This window comes from Psammomys obesus, unplaced genomic scaffold, assembly GCF_907164565.1.
Source record: "Psammomys obesus unplaced genomic scaffold, mPsaObe1.curated_primary_1811, whole genome shotgun sequence".
NCBI classification, from domain to species: domain Eukaryota; kingdom Metazoa; phylum Chordata; class Mammalia; order Rodentia; family Muridae; genus Psammomys; species Psammomys obesus.
The window spans coordinates 21815365-21834104 of NW_026596073.1; the positions used below are offsets into that span (position 1 = coordinate 21815365).

The window sequence follows — 18740 nt, forward strand, 5'->3', positions numbered from 1 at the left end:
TATCAGCGTGTGTTTCTTCTCATGGAGTAAGCCTTACTCCTCTTTGACAACTCCAGATTCATATACTGTGTTCTCCCACACAGTTGTCAGCAATGGCCCTAAAAATACCACACAGCAATATTACGGAAAGTCCCAGACAAGAAAAAGGATTTCTGAATTGATGTCACATATTCTGCCTACCACGCTGTGACAGTCTTCTGTGGTCACTGACAGCAGGCCACAATTCAAAGCATGGCTAGAAGCATCCGCTTCCTCCGAAGAATATGTGTAAAGTGCATGTGTGTTGCACACTCTCTCTCTCCCCTCCTTCCCTCTCTATCCTACACACACACATACATACATACACACACAGCAGCTTACAGAATTCAGTTCCTAATCCCTGCCACCTCACTTCTTCAAGGAGAAAGATGACAGATAAATGGCTTTTAGGCGTCTTACCTCTCATCAAATGTTTCGTTCATGTAATTTTCACTAATGCTAGGTTGCTATGGCAATCAGATTGTAATCTAGCCAGCTACCTTAGATATAAGGCAAAGTTTGTGCCTCCTAATACCAATCTCTCTTCTCACAAGAGCGAAAGTCACAAGTGGAACGAGCTGTATTGAACTTGGTGTTGGGTATTTTTAGGAGAAAGCATTCTATTTTACTGGGAGAGACTGACCACTGTGCCGCTGTCACTATCAATGACAGAGATAAAAATAAAGCTTCGACATAGCAGCCCAATGGCCTGTCCTGACAACAGGCATGAATGAGCCACCAGCACCAGGCCTTGCATCACACAGCCTAGAGGAGCGTGAGTCACATCCTGGCAGACGAAGGGCACTGAACCTTCTGTGCCAGGGGAGTCAGTTCTCTTCTGCTTCACCCTCTCTCTCTTCCCATAGCTATCCTCCCCCCCCCCCGACATAGCTGCTATGAGTTCCCTTTAGGATACTGTGTTCCATTTAGAAAAATACAGTAGTAGATCATTCGTGCTGAGCCTCTCAGCTTCATCATTTTCTGTTCATTCACTGGCCATGTTCTGCTTTTCAAAGTCAGCATTAAACAAAGTCACACTGTGCTGTCTCTTGTCAAACTGGAAAAAAAGAAGGATCACAGATTTTTCTTTCCAAGTGATACTGACACAGAACCAAGCTGCCAAAGAAGGAAGCATGCCTGCTTCCAACCTCAGGCTAGATTGCTTCATCAGATCTGTTCCAACAGCAAATGCCACCCGAGCCACAAAGTCTGAAATAAGCATGAGGCAGGTGAGCAAGGCGAGATGAACAGAACTGACCACTCTTCCTAATGCGAAGAAAGCAAAACAAGATTTAGAATACAACTGAGCAAAAAGTTAAATGCAGCAGCACTCTAGAAATAAATGCTCCACCCAAGGACCAGGCTTGGAGCAAGAAATTGTAAGTCCTGCTCTAGTGAGGTGGAGTCAAGTGCACACCTCATGCCTGCTGGTTAGCCAGCCCGCCAATCAGACCTTGAACATGCCAGGCCAATAAGGGACACTGTCTCAAGAAGGAAGGAAGGAAGGAAGGAAGGAAGGAAGGAAGGAAGGAAGGAAGGAAGGAAGGAAGGAAGGAAGGGTAGAAGGGTGGGAGAGAGGGGGAAAGAAGAGGAAAAGAAGAGGAAAGGAAAAGAAAGGAAAGGAAAAGGAAAAGGAAAAGGAAAAGGAAAAGGAAAAGGAAAGGAAAGGAAAGGAAAGGAAAGGAAAGGAAAGGAAAGGAAAGGAAAGGAAAGGAAAGGAAAGGAAAGGAAAGGAAAGGAAAGGAAAGGAAGGGGTCAGGGAGAGGTGGAGAGTGCTGAGGGAAAACACCAAGGTTTCCTCCCAACATGCCACCATCACCTGAGTAAATCCCTTCAGAGAAGCAGTCCATCAGAGATGCTTCCGTGGGAGGGCAGTACTGACTGGTCAGAGATGAACACAACCTCTGCAGCTCCCTGCAAGCTCCAGGTGGTACCCACAAGATCAAGAGCCTCAGGAGGAGAGGAGACGCTCTGCCACTGCTGCAGCTTTCTCCACTTAGCACACTGTGAGACCTGCTTGGCTCTGAGCTGACTCAGGTGGAGATAATTCTCTGGCAGAGCCAACATTCCCAATTACCTAAGAGTTACCTTAGGGGAGATCTAGAGGGCCTGAGAGCTGCAGAAGGGTTCCCTGTGAATAAGGGTTCCCTGTATCCTGTCTAAGAGCATTTTTCCCATTTCGTCTGACCATTTAGTCGTGCTAAGGATAGAACCCAGGGCCTCACAAAAACTAGGCAAACACACTACCACCACACCAGCACCATAAAAGTTCTTAAAAATGAACCCTTGACTGCATGAAGGGAGCAGCAGCTTCTAGTCCTGTATTTTATATGATCACACACATGTGCTTATATGCAAACACACACTCACACCTGTACACATATACCTTTATACACACACACCTGTACATATGTGTATACACACATACCCCATACACACAACTGTATGCATATACCTGTACATACAGAAACATGCACACACCTGTACACATACATGTTCCCACACTTATACACACATATACCCCCAAAGCTATACACATACACAAATGCCCCCACACCTGTACATATGTAATACACACATGTACACATGTAATACACATACACCTTCACATGCATAGGGCTACACACACACACACACACACACACACACACACACACACACGTCCTTCCGATTCTCAAAGCCATACCTATCCATACACACCTTCGACAGACTCATCTCTCTGGCACAGAGCACAAGAGCTCTCAGGTGCATCTGTTTTCTGAGTCTAATCCATTTTCTCCAAAAGGAAAGTGATGGTTTGCAACAACCAAGACTCACCTTTGGAGTAAGAATTCACTCTCAAAAACTTCCCCAGGTTAAAGAAGCAAGCAGGTAGACCACAAAGATGCAGCAGGGAAGAAGAGAGTGCCCGTGATCTTGCCCTGCTCATCCGTCACCCTGCAGCCAGATTCCAAAGCTGGCAGAGGTGTTAGGAGCGAAGAAGGCAGCAGGTGGGTTCTGCAGACCATGGCTCACACCGCGGCACATCAGGTCCCGGGTGTTTTAATACCTGATTTTCTCAAAAGATAGGAGGTTCACAGCACTGGTGAAGTAGTTTGGCAGTTAGTGCCCTTGCTGACCTTGCAAAGAAAGGGTTGGGATTCAGTTCCCAGCACCCACCGTGGGTGGCTCACAACAGCCTGTGGCTCCAGCACTAGAGGACCAGACGTGTTCCTCTGGCCACTGCTGGCACTCACATACATGTGCATACCAACATACACACACACACAAACAGAAACTAAAAACAAATCCTTAACAAAATAAGAGATGGAATGTCTCTCAACAGTCTATTTGGCATCTTTAAAGTTAATTTAGTATGATGCCAGCTACTTTAGCAACACGTTTTCCTAGGTTTTTTTCTTACAGTGACTCTGATAAGTTAACTATCAAACCCATATGGTATCCCAAGTAGGAATTATTAACCCAATTTTTATAGATGGAAAACTGAAGCTTAAAGAACACAAAAGAAATTGGTCCAAAGTCGCTTGACTACAAAGTGGCTGAGCTGAGCTGGAACTTGGCTTGGGCTGGACAAAGTGTAAGCCTTGCACTCAGTTCTAGAAGCATGAACGTCACAGTTTCTCTGTATTGGTACTCCCTGCTTGCTGTCACTCTAATTCTGCCGTCCAGTAAAGCACCTGCCTTCCCTCTGCTACCACTGGCCTGCATCTCTGCTGCCTCCTCCTCCTGCCTCCTCCTCCTCCTGCCTTCCCACGTCTACTGCTGCTCCAGCAGCCCTGTGTGTGCCTGATGCTCCTTTCTTCTACACGCTCTTTCCTTTCTCTTTTGGTTTTCTAGCTTATGCTCTCAACAACTAGCCAGAAAAGCTCTCAGCAATCGACCTAACCCTTTTCCTCTGGCCAGCCCATGGAAGTCACTGTGGACAGTCCCTCTACCTACTACACCTGTGCAGACCCAAAAGAAAAGTTTTATTGGGAAAGAAACCTAATTATGAATCTAAGGAGAATCCCCACACTGCTTCTTCAGTCCAAAGTTAATCATATCTCTGGAAGATGTACTTTGATTCCAAAGTAATTCCAGGTTAAACTAGCTGAATGATTTTTGCTTCCTTGTTTCTTGACATTGTAATTTAGCCTTTATCATACTCAAAATGGCCTAAAAAGGAAACCTAATTGCAGATAAGAAAAAGCATCTCCTAAGCTGAGGATATATCTCAGTAAAATGTTTGCTGTGCAAACACACAAACACACACGGGGGTGGGGTAGAGGTAGGGATGAAGGGAGGGAGGGAGAGAATCTCTTAAAATTCAATCTTCCAACTGCAAATCATCATCATCATCATCATCATCATCATCATCATCATCATCATAAATAACCTAAGAACAAGCTCCCATGCACATAAGGTTTATCACCTATAGGTGGGGTTCAGGCCAGAGCTGCCTTCCAAGGAACATTTTAAAGATGTAAATGATGAGTCATTAGGCCAGTCTTTGCTAACCTAATTAGGTTTTTTTTTCTGCACTGTTTAAAAACTTAGGTATAAGCGTGTGTCTAAGGGTACAGTGAAAGGAGTCAGTCTAAAAGATGGAGGCTTGGTCCCAGGTAGCCCACCTGACCTTCAAAGCCTGTATTTCCTCACTTATAAAAAGCAAAGAATATTGACCCACTTCACACAGGAGCGGGTCTCACCCAGCTAGTAGCTATTACTACTGCTTTTTACCACTGGTAAGTCTGCATTAAGTGAGGGAGACGGAAGAAAAACAATGTACCAAATTTGCCATGCTTCATGGTCTCCATAAAATTTAAACTCGCCCTGACCTAGTTGCTGCTCAGTCTCTCTGGCTCCCTGGGGTATCCGTCCCCCCCCAAGCACGGGCACCCCAGGTTCTGTTCAGCCTCCTCAGATCCTGACAACAGGGGTGAGCTGGAATGCACATGCAGAGGTTCTGAAATCTAAGCTCCTTGCAGCTTTGAAACAATGTCATCTGCCTGGAAATGCTTCTAATTAAGATTGTCATAATGCAAGCCAGCAAAAAAGAAAAGAAAAGAAAAAGTTGCTCACTTATGAATCCAGGACAGGGCCCTATTTGGCTGTTTGATTTCTGAGTTCTTAATTTCAAATATTTTGTATTAGTACTTTTATTGAGACCAACATGCCACAGAGTCCATGAAGTATTTTTGGTGCATCCACATAGTTGGTACCCATGACACAAAACACTGTAGGAAATTTTCAATACCCAGCTTCATTCTTCATCTTCCCGCAACTCCTCCAGCCCTCTAATGTAGTTCTAGTCTCTATATTTGCTCATGGTGGACCTTATATAAAGGCAAAATTAATACAATGTGAACAAATTGTTCGCTTAACAAAAAGTTTTCCAGGCTGTCTGTGTCATCTCGTCACTACTTCATTCTTTTCTCTTTTTTCTCCTAAGTAATATTCCATTTTTGAACATACACTTGGTTCATCTATTTATCAGTTAATTCACAGTTGATGTTTCTAAAACTCTCGGTTGTTTTGCATAATCATGCTCTGAATGTTAAGTCGAGTCTCTGTAGGAAACTAACTCCTGTTACTCTTGTGTGTGTACATATATACATATACATATACATACACACACACACACATATATATACATATACACATATATATACACATATATATACACACCCAGGAGTAAAACTTCCAGCATGATAACTCTACAATAAATTTTTTGCAAGAGCTCATACAGGCAGAACTACTTGGCATTCTGGGTGTTTTCTCACCCAAAAGCCATCCTCTCAAAGCACACTGAAGATGCAAACTCAGGACAGATCCCTCAGGATGCTTCAAGCATTTGGCCTTCTAGATACCTAGGCAACTCACTGATAGGTTACCCACAACACAGGGATGAAAAGGTTAACCAGTTACCCAGAGCAAAACAGTTACATACAAATGGATACTTAGGACCATTACAAAGTTTAAGGCAATTGTCTTCCTTAATGGTGTCAAGGTAAAAAGCCTGAAACCTATCTTCAAAACTGTAAAGCTTTGGGGAAACAACCACGTGTTCTGTCAAGTCCAGCACTTGGAAGGTGGAGGTTAAGATCAGGAAGTCAAAGCCAGCCTTGGCTACAAAGTGAGTTCAATGCCAGGCTGGGCTACATGAAAACCTGGGGGCAGGGTGGGAAGCGGGAGAAGAACTTTGTCTTACAAAAAAGAGGCAACACTTAGGGAACGAAGATATGCCTTAGCAGTAGAACTTCATCTAACAGGTTCAAGCCTGTCCTCGTAGGGGTGGGGTCAGAAATAATGCTTTCCAGTTCTCCTGCTTGTATCTGAGGGCCGGAGTCTCTTCACTAAGGAGCTGTTGGAGAGGCAGACAGAGCACACTCCTAGTCTCAGAAGAACAAGGACCTTAAGTGCATGCAAATGCCAACTTGAACGTCACTGATCCTTCCAGTTCTTCACTCTTTCTGCCCTAAGTCCAAATTCAGGACAGGCACTAGTCTCTGCACAGGGCAAAGGAAAAAAAAATGTGACAAAGATTTTCCAGTCTGCCCTGCCTCTCCTCCCCATGAGCCCCGGTGTACACAAGCACATAGCTGATTCTCTGCACATCTAATTTGGGGCCAGCTGATGCACCATGACATCAGCATGGCATAGTGAGCCAAGTTTAAACTCCATCTGGGACAAATAATATCCAGGCACACTGTGACTTCTTTTGTTTATATACACTGACTAAATATGTCTTGGTGGTAAATGAACTAACTCTTGAGATTTATTTCCCAAGGCCTCCAGAACAATATTTTGCACCCTGAAGCAACTCCTTGCTTAGAGTTCTTTCCAAGGCTGTGCGTAAGTGATTTTTAACAGAACACATGATTTTGGAACATGTAATTAACATCGTGAGGGGAGTCAAAGTCCAAGCATCCCTTTCTCAATCTGAAACAAAGAAAAGGAGGAGCTCCCTAGCAAGTGGGTGTGGTTCAGGGAACACAGGGCAATCCCACCCCACAAGACACTGAGCCCTATCTCCTGGAAGACCTGCAGCCCTCCTTCAAGACCAGTGAAAGCTTCAAGACATGACTGAGCAGCTGAAGGGCCATTTATTCCCCGTCCTTCTGAAGAGTAAAACCCAGTTGGTGTTTTCACCCTGGCATTACATAAGAGAATAATTACAAATTCAGAAAGAAAAACAAACGACCTAATAGTTTCAAGTCTTTCCTTTTGGGGGTGAGGAACAGAAGACAGAGTTTCTCCATATAACCCTGGCTGTCCCGGAACTCTGCTGACCAGGCTAGCCTTGCACTCCGACAATCCACCACAAACCTCACTAGTTTCATGTCTTACAACAAGGCTCCTCGAGTCTAAAAACCTGCCTCTACAGTGATTTGCCTTTTGAATAGAAATGAAGGGTGGGTTTTGGAGAAAAGGAGTCAAGAAGCCCTCTCCCACTACCTCCATCTCCACAAGGAAGAAGCACAGCTACCCTTCCATGTTCACCACAACTCTCAACAGCACTGACCCCAGAAGGGAGCTGTTGCCCATCTCAGGGAAAGAATCATTCCCAATAAAGCCCCTGGGACCTACAGAGACCTAGGCTGGGATCTGAAAATCTTCTTCTCCAAAGGAAAATCAGACCTCTAGACACCCTCGTCACTTGGTTCTCACATCCCTTAGCCTGTCACTTGCCAGGTCTTCATAATCACATGAACTAGTGAGGGTGTGTGTGTGTGAATTTGTGTGTGTGTGTTTGAGAGAAAGAGGGAGAGTACACTTCTATACTTGTGAAGAGTACCGCCCTCTATTGTTCTCTATCTTATTTTTGAGCTAGCATCTCTCCCTGAACCCAGAGCTCACCAACTGCTTAGACCAGCAGGTCAACAAGGTCCACAGGTGCCCTTGTCTTCAACACCCTGACTCCCAAATACTGGAATTACAGATGTGGCCAGGGTAGTGGAGATACCAACTCAGGTCCTCGGGCTGTGGACACTGCAGGTGCTTCACCCACTGAGCCACATCCCTGCCCCAAGAGGAACAACCCTGTTTGTAAACTGTGTGATGGAAAACTCATGGAAGTGCTTACCACTACAAACGAAGCCAGGCCGAAGCCAGGCGAATCTGCCTTCTCAAACGAAGCAAACAAATCAAATTTTGAACTAAAATTCACTCTTTCGAACAGTGCAACTCACTGTCCACAAGTAATCAACCACTCAACTAAAAGCTGTTTAGACTAAAAGTTTTCCAGTGACCAGCAAGCTCACAAATCACACTTTCACTTGGAGGAAAATGAAAAGTCATTTTATCTGTTGCATTGTTAAAGAAAAAAAAAATGTGGGAGAGCCCAATTCACAGACTGCTTATCCCAAGTACCCCCTGAGATTACAGAGTAACCAATCCAGAACCAGCCATCTGCCCTCTCTCCAGAATGTGCTCGCACCTGGGGGGATATTGTCTTCATGACACATTCAATGAGCATGGGGTGAAGGAGCAGGGGGTAGAAGGGCAATTACTGTAAGGCAGGAGGGTTCAAAGCACCCAACCACCAAAAAGTGAGTTACAAATACAGGAGAGTCTAAGAAGTAAAGTAGATAGCAGTAGCCACACTATCTGTGGTGGAAAATGACCTCTACTATCCAAGTCTCCACTGCACCAACACCAGGAGCCCTTAAAAATGCCATAGCTTACATAAAGTTTATAAAAACATAATTATACCTACATAACAGATACAATTTGCAGACAGGCTCTATGAAAAACTTCTGTCTGGTTCCTTTCCTTCTCAAGCAGAAGACAGCAAGGCTACAATAACTGGGCAGTGAACAGGAGACAGAAAAAAAAAAAAAAAAAAACAAGCAATAACGTAGACTGACCTGTATCTATGACACAAGCTATCGTGACAGCCCCATGCTAACATCTTCAAGCAGTCGATCAATGATGTGTGCCAAACATCAGACTTGAAGAATAGGACTAGTGCCATTATCCCAATTATGCTGTGTGACTCCTACCATTTTTTTTTTGGGGGGGGTGCTTTCTGAGTGTGTACTCTTCAGTAAGCTAACCTCAAGATCAGATCACAATTGCTTCCCGTCCTTCGTGGTCTGCATTTGCCCAATTATTTGCAAAGCAGAAGACCTGTTAATGTCTGTCCATTGTATCCAAAGGCCTCCCTAATCCCTGCAAGGAGCAGGAAACAGAAAGCACAGAGCAGGGATAGGGAGACAGGAGACTACCCAGGTAAACATAAACACAAGCTATGTCCCCTTTTTCAGATGAACTGATCTGATGGTTGTCTGTGAAAAAGTAAAAATAAAAAACTTGGAGGCTGAGAAGCAATTACCAGAGGGCTGAAACAGCATGGAATTCTGCTGCTTCAGGGGACTTCAAGTTATGACATCATAGCTAAGAGGGAAGTGACTGAGAGCAATGGCTGTTTAAACAGGGGAAGTAGTATGACCTGAAAGGAGCTGAACCCAGGTTATATAAACAGAAGGTGGGAAGGAGTAAAGAGAGGGAAAAATGAAGATGAATATCTACATTCAGAACTGGAGATTCATGTTCTCTGTGGCTTGCTTGCTATGGTCTAAGGTTTGGAGTATGACAGATTTATTTTTTACACCTATCATTTGACCACAAAATGCCTACCAGAAACAATTATGTACTAACATTTCTTAATATAGTCTAGATATAGAAAATCTAATTTTCCAGCACATATAAATTATTTTTACTATATGATGTACTTCAAAGGCTATTATATCACATCCAATGTGACAAATAGATTTTTTCAAAACAGAAAGATTAGAGGTTGGAAATCTATCGCTTATCATCTTGTTCAAAGAAACACCTGCATGTGTGTTGCGATTAGTGTTCTTAACCTGGCAGGCTCTAGACTGTCTGGGGGCTGGGCCTGTGGGGGATTATGCTGCTAGCACTAATTTTCCCAAGAAGACCCATTCTAACTGTGTCTGGGACCATCCTTAGCCTGGGACGCTGTCATGCACAAAAGGCACCAACAAGCTGAGCCCGTGTATGTGTTCATCCCACTGCTTTCCGGCTAGGGATGCAGTGTGACAGCTGCTTCATGCTCCTGCTGTCTTGACCTCCCTGCCATGGTGTGCTGCACCCTGAACTGTGAGCTAAGACAAAGCCTTCCTCCCTTAAGGTGCTTCTGTCAGAGTATTTCACTCCTGCAACAGGAAAACTAAGGCATATGGTCTACAGAAAAAAAGCTTCATCTGGGCAGTAACAGCAAGTTTACTTTTCTAAGAACTCTCAATAAAGACCTCATTTAAAGAATCTCGAGCTTTAACTGTGGAAGGGTTGACCCTTCAGACTGTTCGCTGTCCCCCAACTGGACAGCAACAGAAGAACCACAGCATCAGATCTGGTAAGCGCTCAGCTCAAACATTATTCACTGGCAGGGGATGAAAGCAATACATGGGTCCTAGCTTGTAGGAGAGGTTACATAAACCTTCCTAGGAAGCCAGTCACGCCAAGCCTCCTGCTCCACAGTCTGTCACCAGGAAGTCAACAGAGACAGGCTGCATCCATGAGTGCCCAGTAGTTAAGTGTGCCTAAGAATGGGAATGATTCCCGTCAAAATGAAAGAACAGTGCACACAAAGAAAATTGTCAAAGGACAAAATATTTAAAACTAAAATATGGTACACATGAGCATGAGACGTGCTGTCATGGGTGAAAAGGTTTACAATGATCACCTGAAACAGAGTCAAGCTCAGAGGCCAAGTGAGGTGATGAGAGTACAGGATGAGGGCCATGTCCCCAGCAGACGCAGAGGTTATTCCTGTCCATCAACCTACTTAGAACCCAAGCCAGTGTTGTCAGGTCTTCTGGGCTCCTGAATAAACAGGAAAAGCCCAGGGCTTCGTCTATGTCTTCCTATTTTATCAAGAGTTGTTCCTCAGCATTTAAGGGGAACTGCGTAGGGATAAGCTGCCCCATTCTTCCACCAGTAGCCACCAAAACTTAAAAGAGACTCAGGTCCCTTGTGAAAACGGCATAGCAAGATGGGAAGATGGCTGCAACCCTGGAGAGGTGGAGGCAAGAGTGTGTGGTGTTCAAGGTCATTCTCAGTTACAGGCTGCGGGGGGGGGGGGGGGCAGTAAGACCTTGCCCTGAAAAATCCAGAACAAATGACACAAGGCAAAATATCTGCATATAACCTTCGGCCATATTCCTGAAGACTTTATAGTCTCTTTAGATGCATATTCTATGTCACTATGTTACATTATGTTATTATTTAGGGCACAATGACAAAGAAAACATGTTTCTTGGGAGTGTTCAGTTGCAGACACTACTTGCCTTCATTTCTGCAAAATATTTTCAATCCATAGCAGGAGGGTGGCTCTGAGAGTAAGAAACCCAGGAATATAGAAGACCAACCATTTGGCAAAATAAATCTCCTTTTCTTTCTCAAGAGGTGTGCTGACATAAAAGTGATATTAATTAATCAAATAAAGCTTTTCTTTTTATTAAAAGAAAAGGCCAGTGACATGGTGCAGAAGGTAAAGGTAACTGCTGCCCAAACCTGACCACCTGAGTTCAGTTCCTGTAACCACATAAAGATGGAAGGAGGAGCTGGCTCCACAGAAGCTGTTCTCCAGCCTCCATACACACGCACCCGCACACTCGTGACACACAGGCAGCACACATACGCAAGCATGCACAAGAATGATGAAGTAGAGGATTTGATTTTTAAAGACTTACAGCAAATTTTAAAAGTGGCCAGCTTTTCAAACCCTGTCCTAAATGAATTAAATGTGTTCATTTCTCTCATGCTTCGCCCATTCAAAGACATTTCGTGTATGTAACCACAGATGTGGGCCACAGCATGGAAAGCAGAGACACAAATCCTCTCTCCCTAATGAAGGGAAATCAGACAAAGATGCAGTAAGCTGCCAACAACGGTAATGGTGGGACTATCAGAGGACGCCACCCTGCCTCTGCTGCGCTGTGCACCCCAGCCCCGCCAGTGGCTTTCCCTCATCTCCTCCTCTCTGAGGGCAGCTCGACTACTTCATCTGCAGGCTACTGCAGACTATTGTTGCCTTTGGCTAATTCAATTCTGAAGTGTCTCTCGAGCCAGACAGCTCAGGACTGTCATAATTACATGCTGTGTGTCCTAATTATTGTGGGTGCTGCATATAACAACGCCCTCCAATAACAGAGATCAACATTTTACCTTCCTAAGGCTGAGATTCTGCACTGCCTGGGCCTTGTGGCAGCTTTTGCAGTGAAAAGAATTGGCAAACCTGATGCAAAAGGGTTAAGGATTATCAGACCACAGACTAAATAAGCCCATACCTTTTTAAAAGTTGCAAGGGGGTCCTGGGAACAAGGGTGGTTGTCTCTGCAGCTGGGGAACTGCGCTGACCATCTGCAATCCCATGGAGTCAGTGATGGTGGGAAATAGCACAGGGCCAATGGGGACTAACTACCAGACTGGAACACTGAGGGTTGAGAAGAAGTCATAACAACAGTAACAAAAGCCTGAAAGCAAAGGCTCAAGGAAGGGGGGGGGGGGGAGGTGCTGCTCAGTGGATAAGGCACTTGCCCTTGAAAGCGCAAAGACCTCAGTTCAGTCCTGATGTTCAACATTAAAAATGCAGGAAAGAAGAGGAGCCCTGGAACTCACCAAGCAGCAGGCCTAGCCTAACTGGTAAGCTCCAGGCCAGTGAGAGGCCATTTTCAGGAACTAGATAGTTTTCTTGGGTAGTGATGTAAAATGCCCTTCACCCTCCACAGGCACACCTGTGTACCTACACACAAACATGCATATGAGAGCATTCACGAAAGAGAAATCAAAATCTATTCAGGAGAGGGTTGCTCATGGTGAACTTAAAATACTAGCTCTCCATTGAACAGAAAATCTTGTTCAATGAAACCGATGTAGGTTACCTGGTTTGAAAAGGCTAAGAGCTACAGGCCTCAGGAAGCTTCCCCCAGGCCTCCCACTGCCCAACTTACTGTTTTCCCACCTACCTAGTCCATCCCTCAGGCCCTCCTCTATGTTCAGACATATCTCCTATGCTCTGGTATGTTCTGCATCCCAGTCTCATGAGGTATGACGTGTGTGTTAAGTACAGCATCCGGGGTTATATTTAACTAAACTCTTCATTCCTTTTGGGTAAGGGCAGCGTCTAGCATCTTTGTGTCTCCAGCCCCTAAGACAGTGCTGGCACAGCAGACGTTTGTAAACACTTATTAAAATGAATGTATCTATTAGTCAATCCATAATCTATCCCATGAATTCTACCCTGTACTCCTTGCCACTCCCAATCTCAGCAGAGAAGTCTTTCTGGATTTGAGTGGTTCAGAAGCTGGATCGCAGCGTGAAAGAGCAGGGCGCTGAAGGGAGTGGCCAAAGACCAAGCTTTGCCTCACTAGGTGTTCCAGCTCAAGACCCAGGGAAAAATGAGATTCTGTCAGACGAGGAAAGGTAGACATGGTGCTGTTCACTGATAAAGCAGCGGCCTTTACTCTGATGGCTGATTTAATTTCAATAGGCAAGAGTTGTTTATCCATTTTTATCTACCACATTAATTATCAGACTTTCTTTCTACTGGGGTTTTAAGTAGAAAAGACCCACTGTATACGTATAACTCTACATGCGACCAAACCTGTGCTATACGAGGTTGTAAGCACTGAAAATTGAAGGGGAAGCTGTCATGGAAGATGTTATTAAGATCTCAGACCAAATGGAAAAGGTCACAGGACTAGGAGAGCACTGGTGATGAGCACTGTCGGGAACACGGAAAGTTCTCGGCCTGATATACTGTCTAGAAGCGTGTATTCAAAAGAATGTCAGGAAAACTCTGGCTATGGATTCTTTCCGGGGGAAAAAGAGGTTTCAAAAACCAAACAGGAAAAAAAAAAAAGAAATGAGAAAAAGTTTATTCTCAATAAAATAGAGACTTACAGGCCAGCCCTGGGGAGTGAACCAAGTCAGGAGAAAAAGACATGAGGTCTCTTTTAACAGCTCAGCCCAGAGCAAGTCAGAAGAAGGCATGTTACCCTGGGATGGCTAGACCGATGAATTTCTTTTTATATTTCAGAAGATTAAGTTCATGAAAATGTTTTTTAAAAGTTAAAGTTAAAAAAAAAAAACTCCATAAAAACAAGGAATATTCTGAAAGTTTAAAAAGAAAACTAAAACACGATAAATAGAACATTCACTTAATGCCTGTGCCTACTGCCACACAGGGACCATGCAGTCCAGGTCCCTGACCACTGGGACTGACCCTCAATGAATTCACCTATCAACAGCTATCCCCTTCTCCAGATCTAAGTTACAAGTTCTGGAGACACAGTAGCAAATGACGCCACTACTGCCTCCTTCTATGAACATCTCTTTCACAGCCACCACGTTCTCAGTGGCACTATCAGAAACTGAGTAGATGCTGACTCTTCCAGGCTCAAAACTTATGTTAAAAACTCAAATCAAAATGTGAGTGTTACTCTCAGGAACAGTGAACTAGGCATATTAAGAGAAGCAAAGTCTATTTAGCTTTAGGGGGCTATATTTATCCAGAGGTTGACCACATTACTTGAGGGTAGGTAGCAGACTAGGGGGCTGAGACTGCCACCTGAAGATCTGAGTTGTGTCCCTGGAACCAGTTCTCACCTGTTGTCTTCACCATCATGTCCTCTAATGATGTGACAGCCACACAAAATAAATAAGCATACTTTTCGAATGCTTAAAGAAGACAAATAACACTTGGGGAAACAGCCGTTCATGAGGAAGCCATTCCACATCATTCTCAAGTTATAACCAAGAGATATGAAAGCACGTCCGCACTGGAACATGCTCGTCTCTTCAGAACACTATGGCTCATAATATCACAAAGTGGGAACCATCCACTATCAGGTTGCAGGGTCTAGGGTCACCTAGGAGATGGCCTGCAGCACATGTTTGCAAGAGAGCTTCTACAGGGCATTGGCTGAGTGGGAAGAGTAGGCAATACCACCCATGGGCTGGACAACGGCCCATGAGAAAGCGAGCTGAGCACCAGCACGCACTGCTCTCTCACAGACCCAAAGTGACCCGATGTCTCACTCACCCACTGCCTCACACTGTACTGCCTTGATTTCCCACCTCTGCAGACTGTACTCTTAAAATGAATCATAACAAACCCTTTCTTCCTGGCAGGAGTTGCTCCTGTCAAGTATTTGTCAGAGCAAAGAGAAAGCAACAAATTCACATGACAGACTCAGTTAAATGTGGGATTTCATAATATAAAATATTTGGCAATGAAGGAGTAAAGTGTTTGTAAATATTACATAATGAACAGCCGCCTCCTCTCTCCCTCTCTCTCTCTCTCTCTCTCTCTCTCTCTCTCTCTCTCTCTCTCTCTGTCTCTCTGACTCTCCCTCTTTCTGGAGTGAGCAGCCCTTGCTCCCTCTGCCCTGTCCACCATGTTGTCCAGCCTCAGCTTGTCCCCAAAGACAAGGAGTCTCTGAAACACTGAGCCAAAATTAACTTTTCTTACCTCAGGGTGCTTGTCCTAGTTATCTTTTTTGGTAACTGGTAAAACTGACCTACACACCAAGTTCCAGGAACCTCAGTGTAAACTGTGAAGTATGTGGTGTGGGGAGCCAAGCTGATGGGTAGGTTGCTCCTGCTCATGGGGTTTCGATGTCCATTTTCCAAATGATAATGTATTCAGTAAAATCCCATTTAAGATGAGGATAACTTACTTTAAAAAATATTTTTTCCACTTTCCACTCATTTCCTTTTTCTCTTACCTACATAAATGACAAATCTAAGTTTTCAAATATAGTGTGGCTTCAAATAAGAAAAAGTTTCTCCTATTTAGAGTCAGAACACAGCTGAGAATCCTGACTTAAACCCGGGGAGCTTCAGAAAGAGAGGAGGAAGAAGAGGAGGAGGAAGAGGAGGAGGAGAAGGAGCCCTGGGGTGGTGGACGGTGCTGGTGGAGTGCAGGAGTCCTTTGAGCTTACCGAAATGTTTAGACTGGCCTCCGCACAGCTGCCAAACATTAAGAGCAGTGTAGACACGTGCAAGGTACGCTATGATCCATGCTCCTCACAAGCAGTTCAAGAGAACCCTGTGGCCAAGGCTAGCTCCTTGTGGTAAGTACTATTTACGTTGCTATAGCACTGCCTGCCATTAAAACATCACCTCAAGTCTGCCACATGTGCCTGCAAGGTTCGCCACAGAGGTCAATCCTGTGCCTCCAAAAGGTTCTAGTTAAGGAAGCAATGCCTCAGAGGAGGACACAGCCAAAGCCTCAGGAAACATCTGTGCAGCTCCGTCTCTCTGCTGACTGAGTCTCCTGTCACACAGCTTGCTCACCTGAGCACCAGGCCATGCCGGCCCTTAAGAGTAAGTCATGAGTGCCAACAGGAGCCAAGAGCAAGTACTCAAGACTCTTGAATCCTTTCTTACGAGACACCTTGTTACCTGTCTATTTAGGTGACATCACTGTGCTCCCCAGTCCTAACTGTCTGGTATTTCTCTGTCACTGTTGGTTTTCCTGGCTCCTGCAGTCTGTCTTTTTCATTTGTTCCTTAGCTCAAGTTTAGCACCCAGGATGCAGGATTCTGCTCTTCTCGCCCGGCCCGATACACAAGTTCGGGCCAACGGAAGGAATGGAAGCTTAAGGGATGAAGGAGGCACAGGGCACAAAAAGGAAGAAGAAAAGTGGCCATGTAGACCACTGCCTGTGCTGAGCCACAGTGATAGATGAAGACGCAACACCCAGGCAGGAGAAGTCTTGGTCTGGACCTGATGAGTAAAATATTTCAAACTATTCCTAACAGTTTGCTGAAGAGTGTTCCCCTTTAAGAGGGTTTTACATTAGTGCCAAATAGTTACAGGTAAATGTTAATGCTTCCAGAACAACCAAGAGTTAGATTAAAAAGACTGAAACAATCCCCATCACACTGTGCGTACGCCCATGTAGATGCTTACGAGAGCATGTTTGTGAGCATGTTCCCGTGTGTGCACATGTTGGGGTGTCCACGGAAGTCAAGACACCCTCCAGTGCTGTTACTCAGACATGGGCAACTTTCCTTCAAGACAGTCCTTCCCTGGCCTGGAACTTGCCAAGTAGTCTAAACTGGCTGGCTAGGAGGCCTGCTAGGCCATCCTGTCTGCGGCATCCAAGGCCGGGATCACAAGCCCACATCATCCCCGTTCCTGTTTTCACGGGGGTTCTGGGCATTGAACTCAAGCTCCTCAGACCCCTGTGCTATTTCTCAAGTGTACCCTCCTTTTTGTGGAAAAGGCTGGCTATCTATTTAAAATAATCGAATTAGTAAATTTTCCATTTTTAGCTTTATAGGGCTCTTCCCAAAGGACTAAACTTACGAAGGCAGCTTCCACTTACACACTAGTCAGAAGGGCCGTGTCTTCTGGGAAACACCCAGTCTTTCGCTCTTCAGTCATGTCTCTGTGCAAAGGAGTTCACTTCTGAAGGGAAGACTGGAAAATTCTGAAACTGAGGGCTCTTTATGCTGCTAACAAGCTACAAAAGGCTACTCTGGGCCAACCAAATCATAAAACTGAGGACAACATCACCAGAACACAAAACTGGGACGCAGCAGCGAGGAAAGTGGCTTCGGGAAGACTGGCTATGTGCATCCTGAGTTACTGTCCAAATTAATCGCATCTGAATACGTTGGGTTTTTTAAATTCTTTTAATTAGTAAAAATGAAGGAGACAGCACTTTGAATCCTGAAACCGCTCACAGCATTTCCAGAGCTTCCGCAAACAGCTAGAATATTAGCATCAGGGAGAGAACCGTCAGAGATGGAGAAAAAGGCCAGGCTGACCAGGTGAGGTAATAGGCTATGACTGGGCTCTGCTCCGGGGATGACAGGGTGGCTTTGGGTAAGAGATGACCATGAAATGGTTTATATTTGAGAAAGATAGTCCCAGCTTCTGTATGAGAATCGGGCAAAAAAGCAGAAGCAGGTAGACAGGGAAAAACAACTGCCAGGTACTGACAAGGCACAGGTAGTCACAGGTGAAATAGACCTGGCAAGGCATAAACTCAGCAGGCATTGCCAACAGGAAGCCTACCAGACAGAATGAAATACCAAAGAGGACTGTAAGAAGATAACTCGGACTACAGAGCTGAAGACCAGGAGCAAGAGGGGTGGGGAAACAGAGGCTCGCTGACAGGGGTCAGCTGCAGAGGTAAGGGAGGAGGTGGATAGAGAACAGGGCAGCAGTGAGCAGGGCTTATATGGCTGCATGGCGTGTGGCTTTTTAATGTGTTTAAAGAGAAGATGCTACACATTATGATAGGGTCTGATCCAGACCAACAGAGAGCCATTGCAACAGAGATGAGAAGAGATGACCTTTACCAAACAACCATACTAGGTACCTGTTAGGTGTACATAGCTGTGTGTGTGTGTGTGTTTTTTTTAAGATTAGTTTTATTTCTATTTGATATGAGTAGGTGTGTGCATATGTACTCATGTGCAGTACCCATGAAGACCAGAAAGGATGGCAGATGCCCCAAAGCTGAAGTCACAGGTAGTTCAACCCATACGGGTGTTCAAGAATCAAATAGTACATGGGCAGCAAGTGCTTTTACTAGCTGGGCCATCTCTCCAGCTCCAGTCAGATAGATTTTGTTCCTCAGAGAGTCACAATCTAGCACAGAAGAAGGGAATAAATGATGGAGCGGCAACGTCAGAGCCACCGGCAGCACACACAAAGTACCTCTGTCATGTCCCTGACACAAGTGTCAAATG

The 18740-nt window shown here is 44.9% G+C and overlaps 1 protein-coding gene across 6 annotated transcripts in view; it reads right to left on the reverse strand.

Annotated features, from left to right (window-relative positions):
* The window catches only part of Fndc3b (fibronectin type III domain containing 3B), a 296408-nt gene that overhangs the window by 203999 nt on the left and 73669 nt on the right, over positions 1 to 18740 (reverse strand). The gene's annotated exons all lie outside the window — the stretch shown is intronic.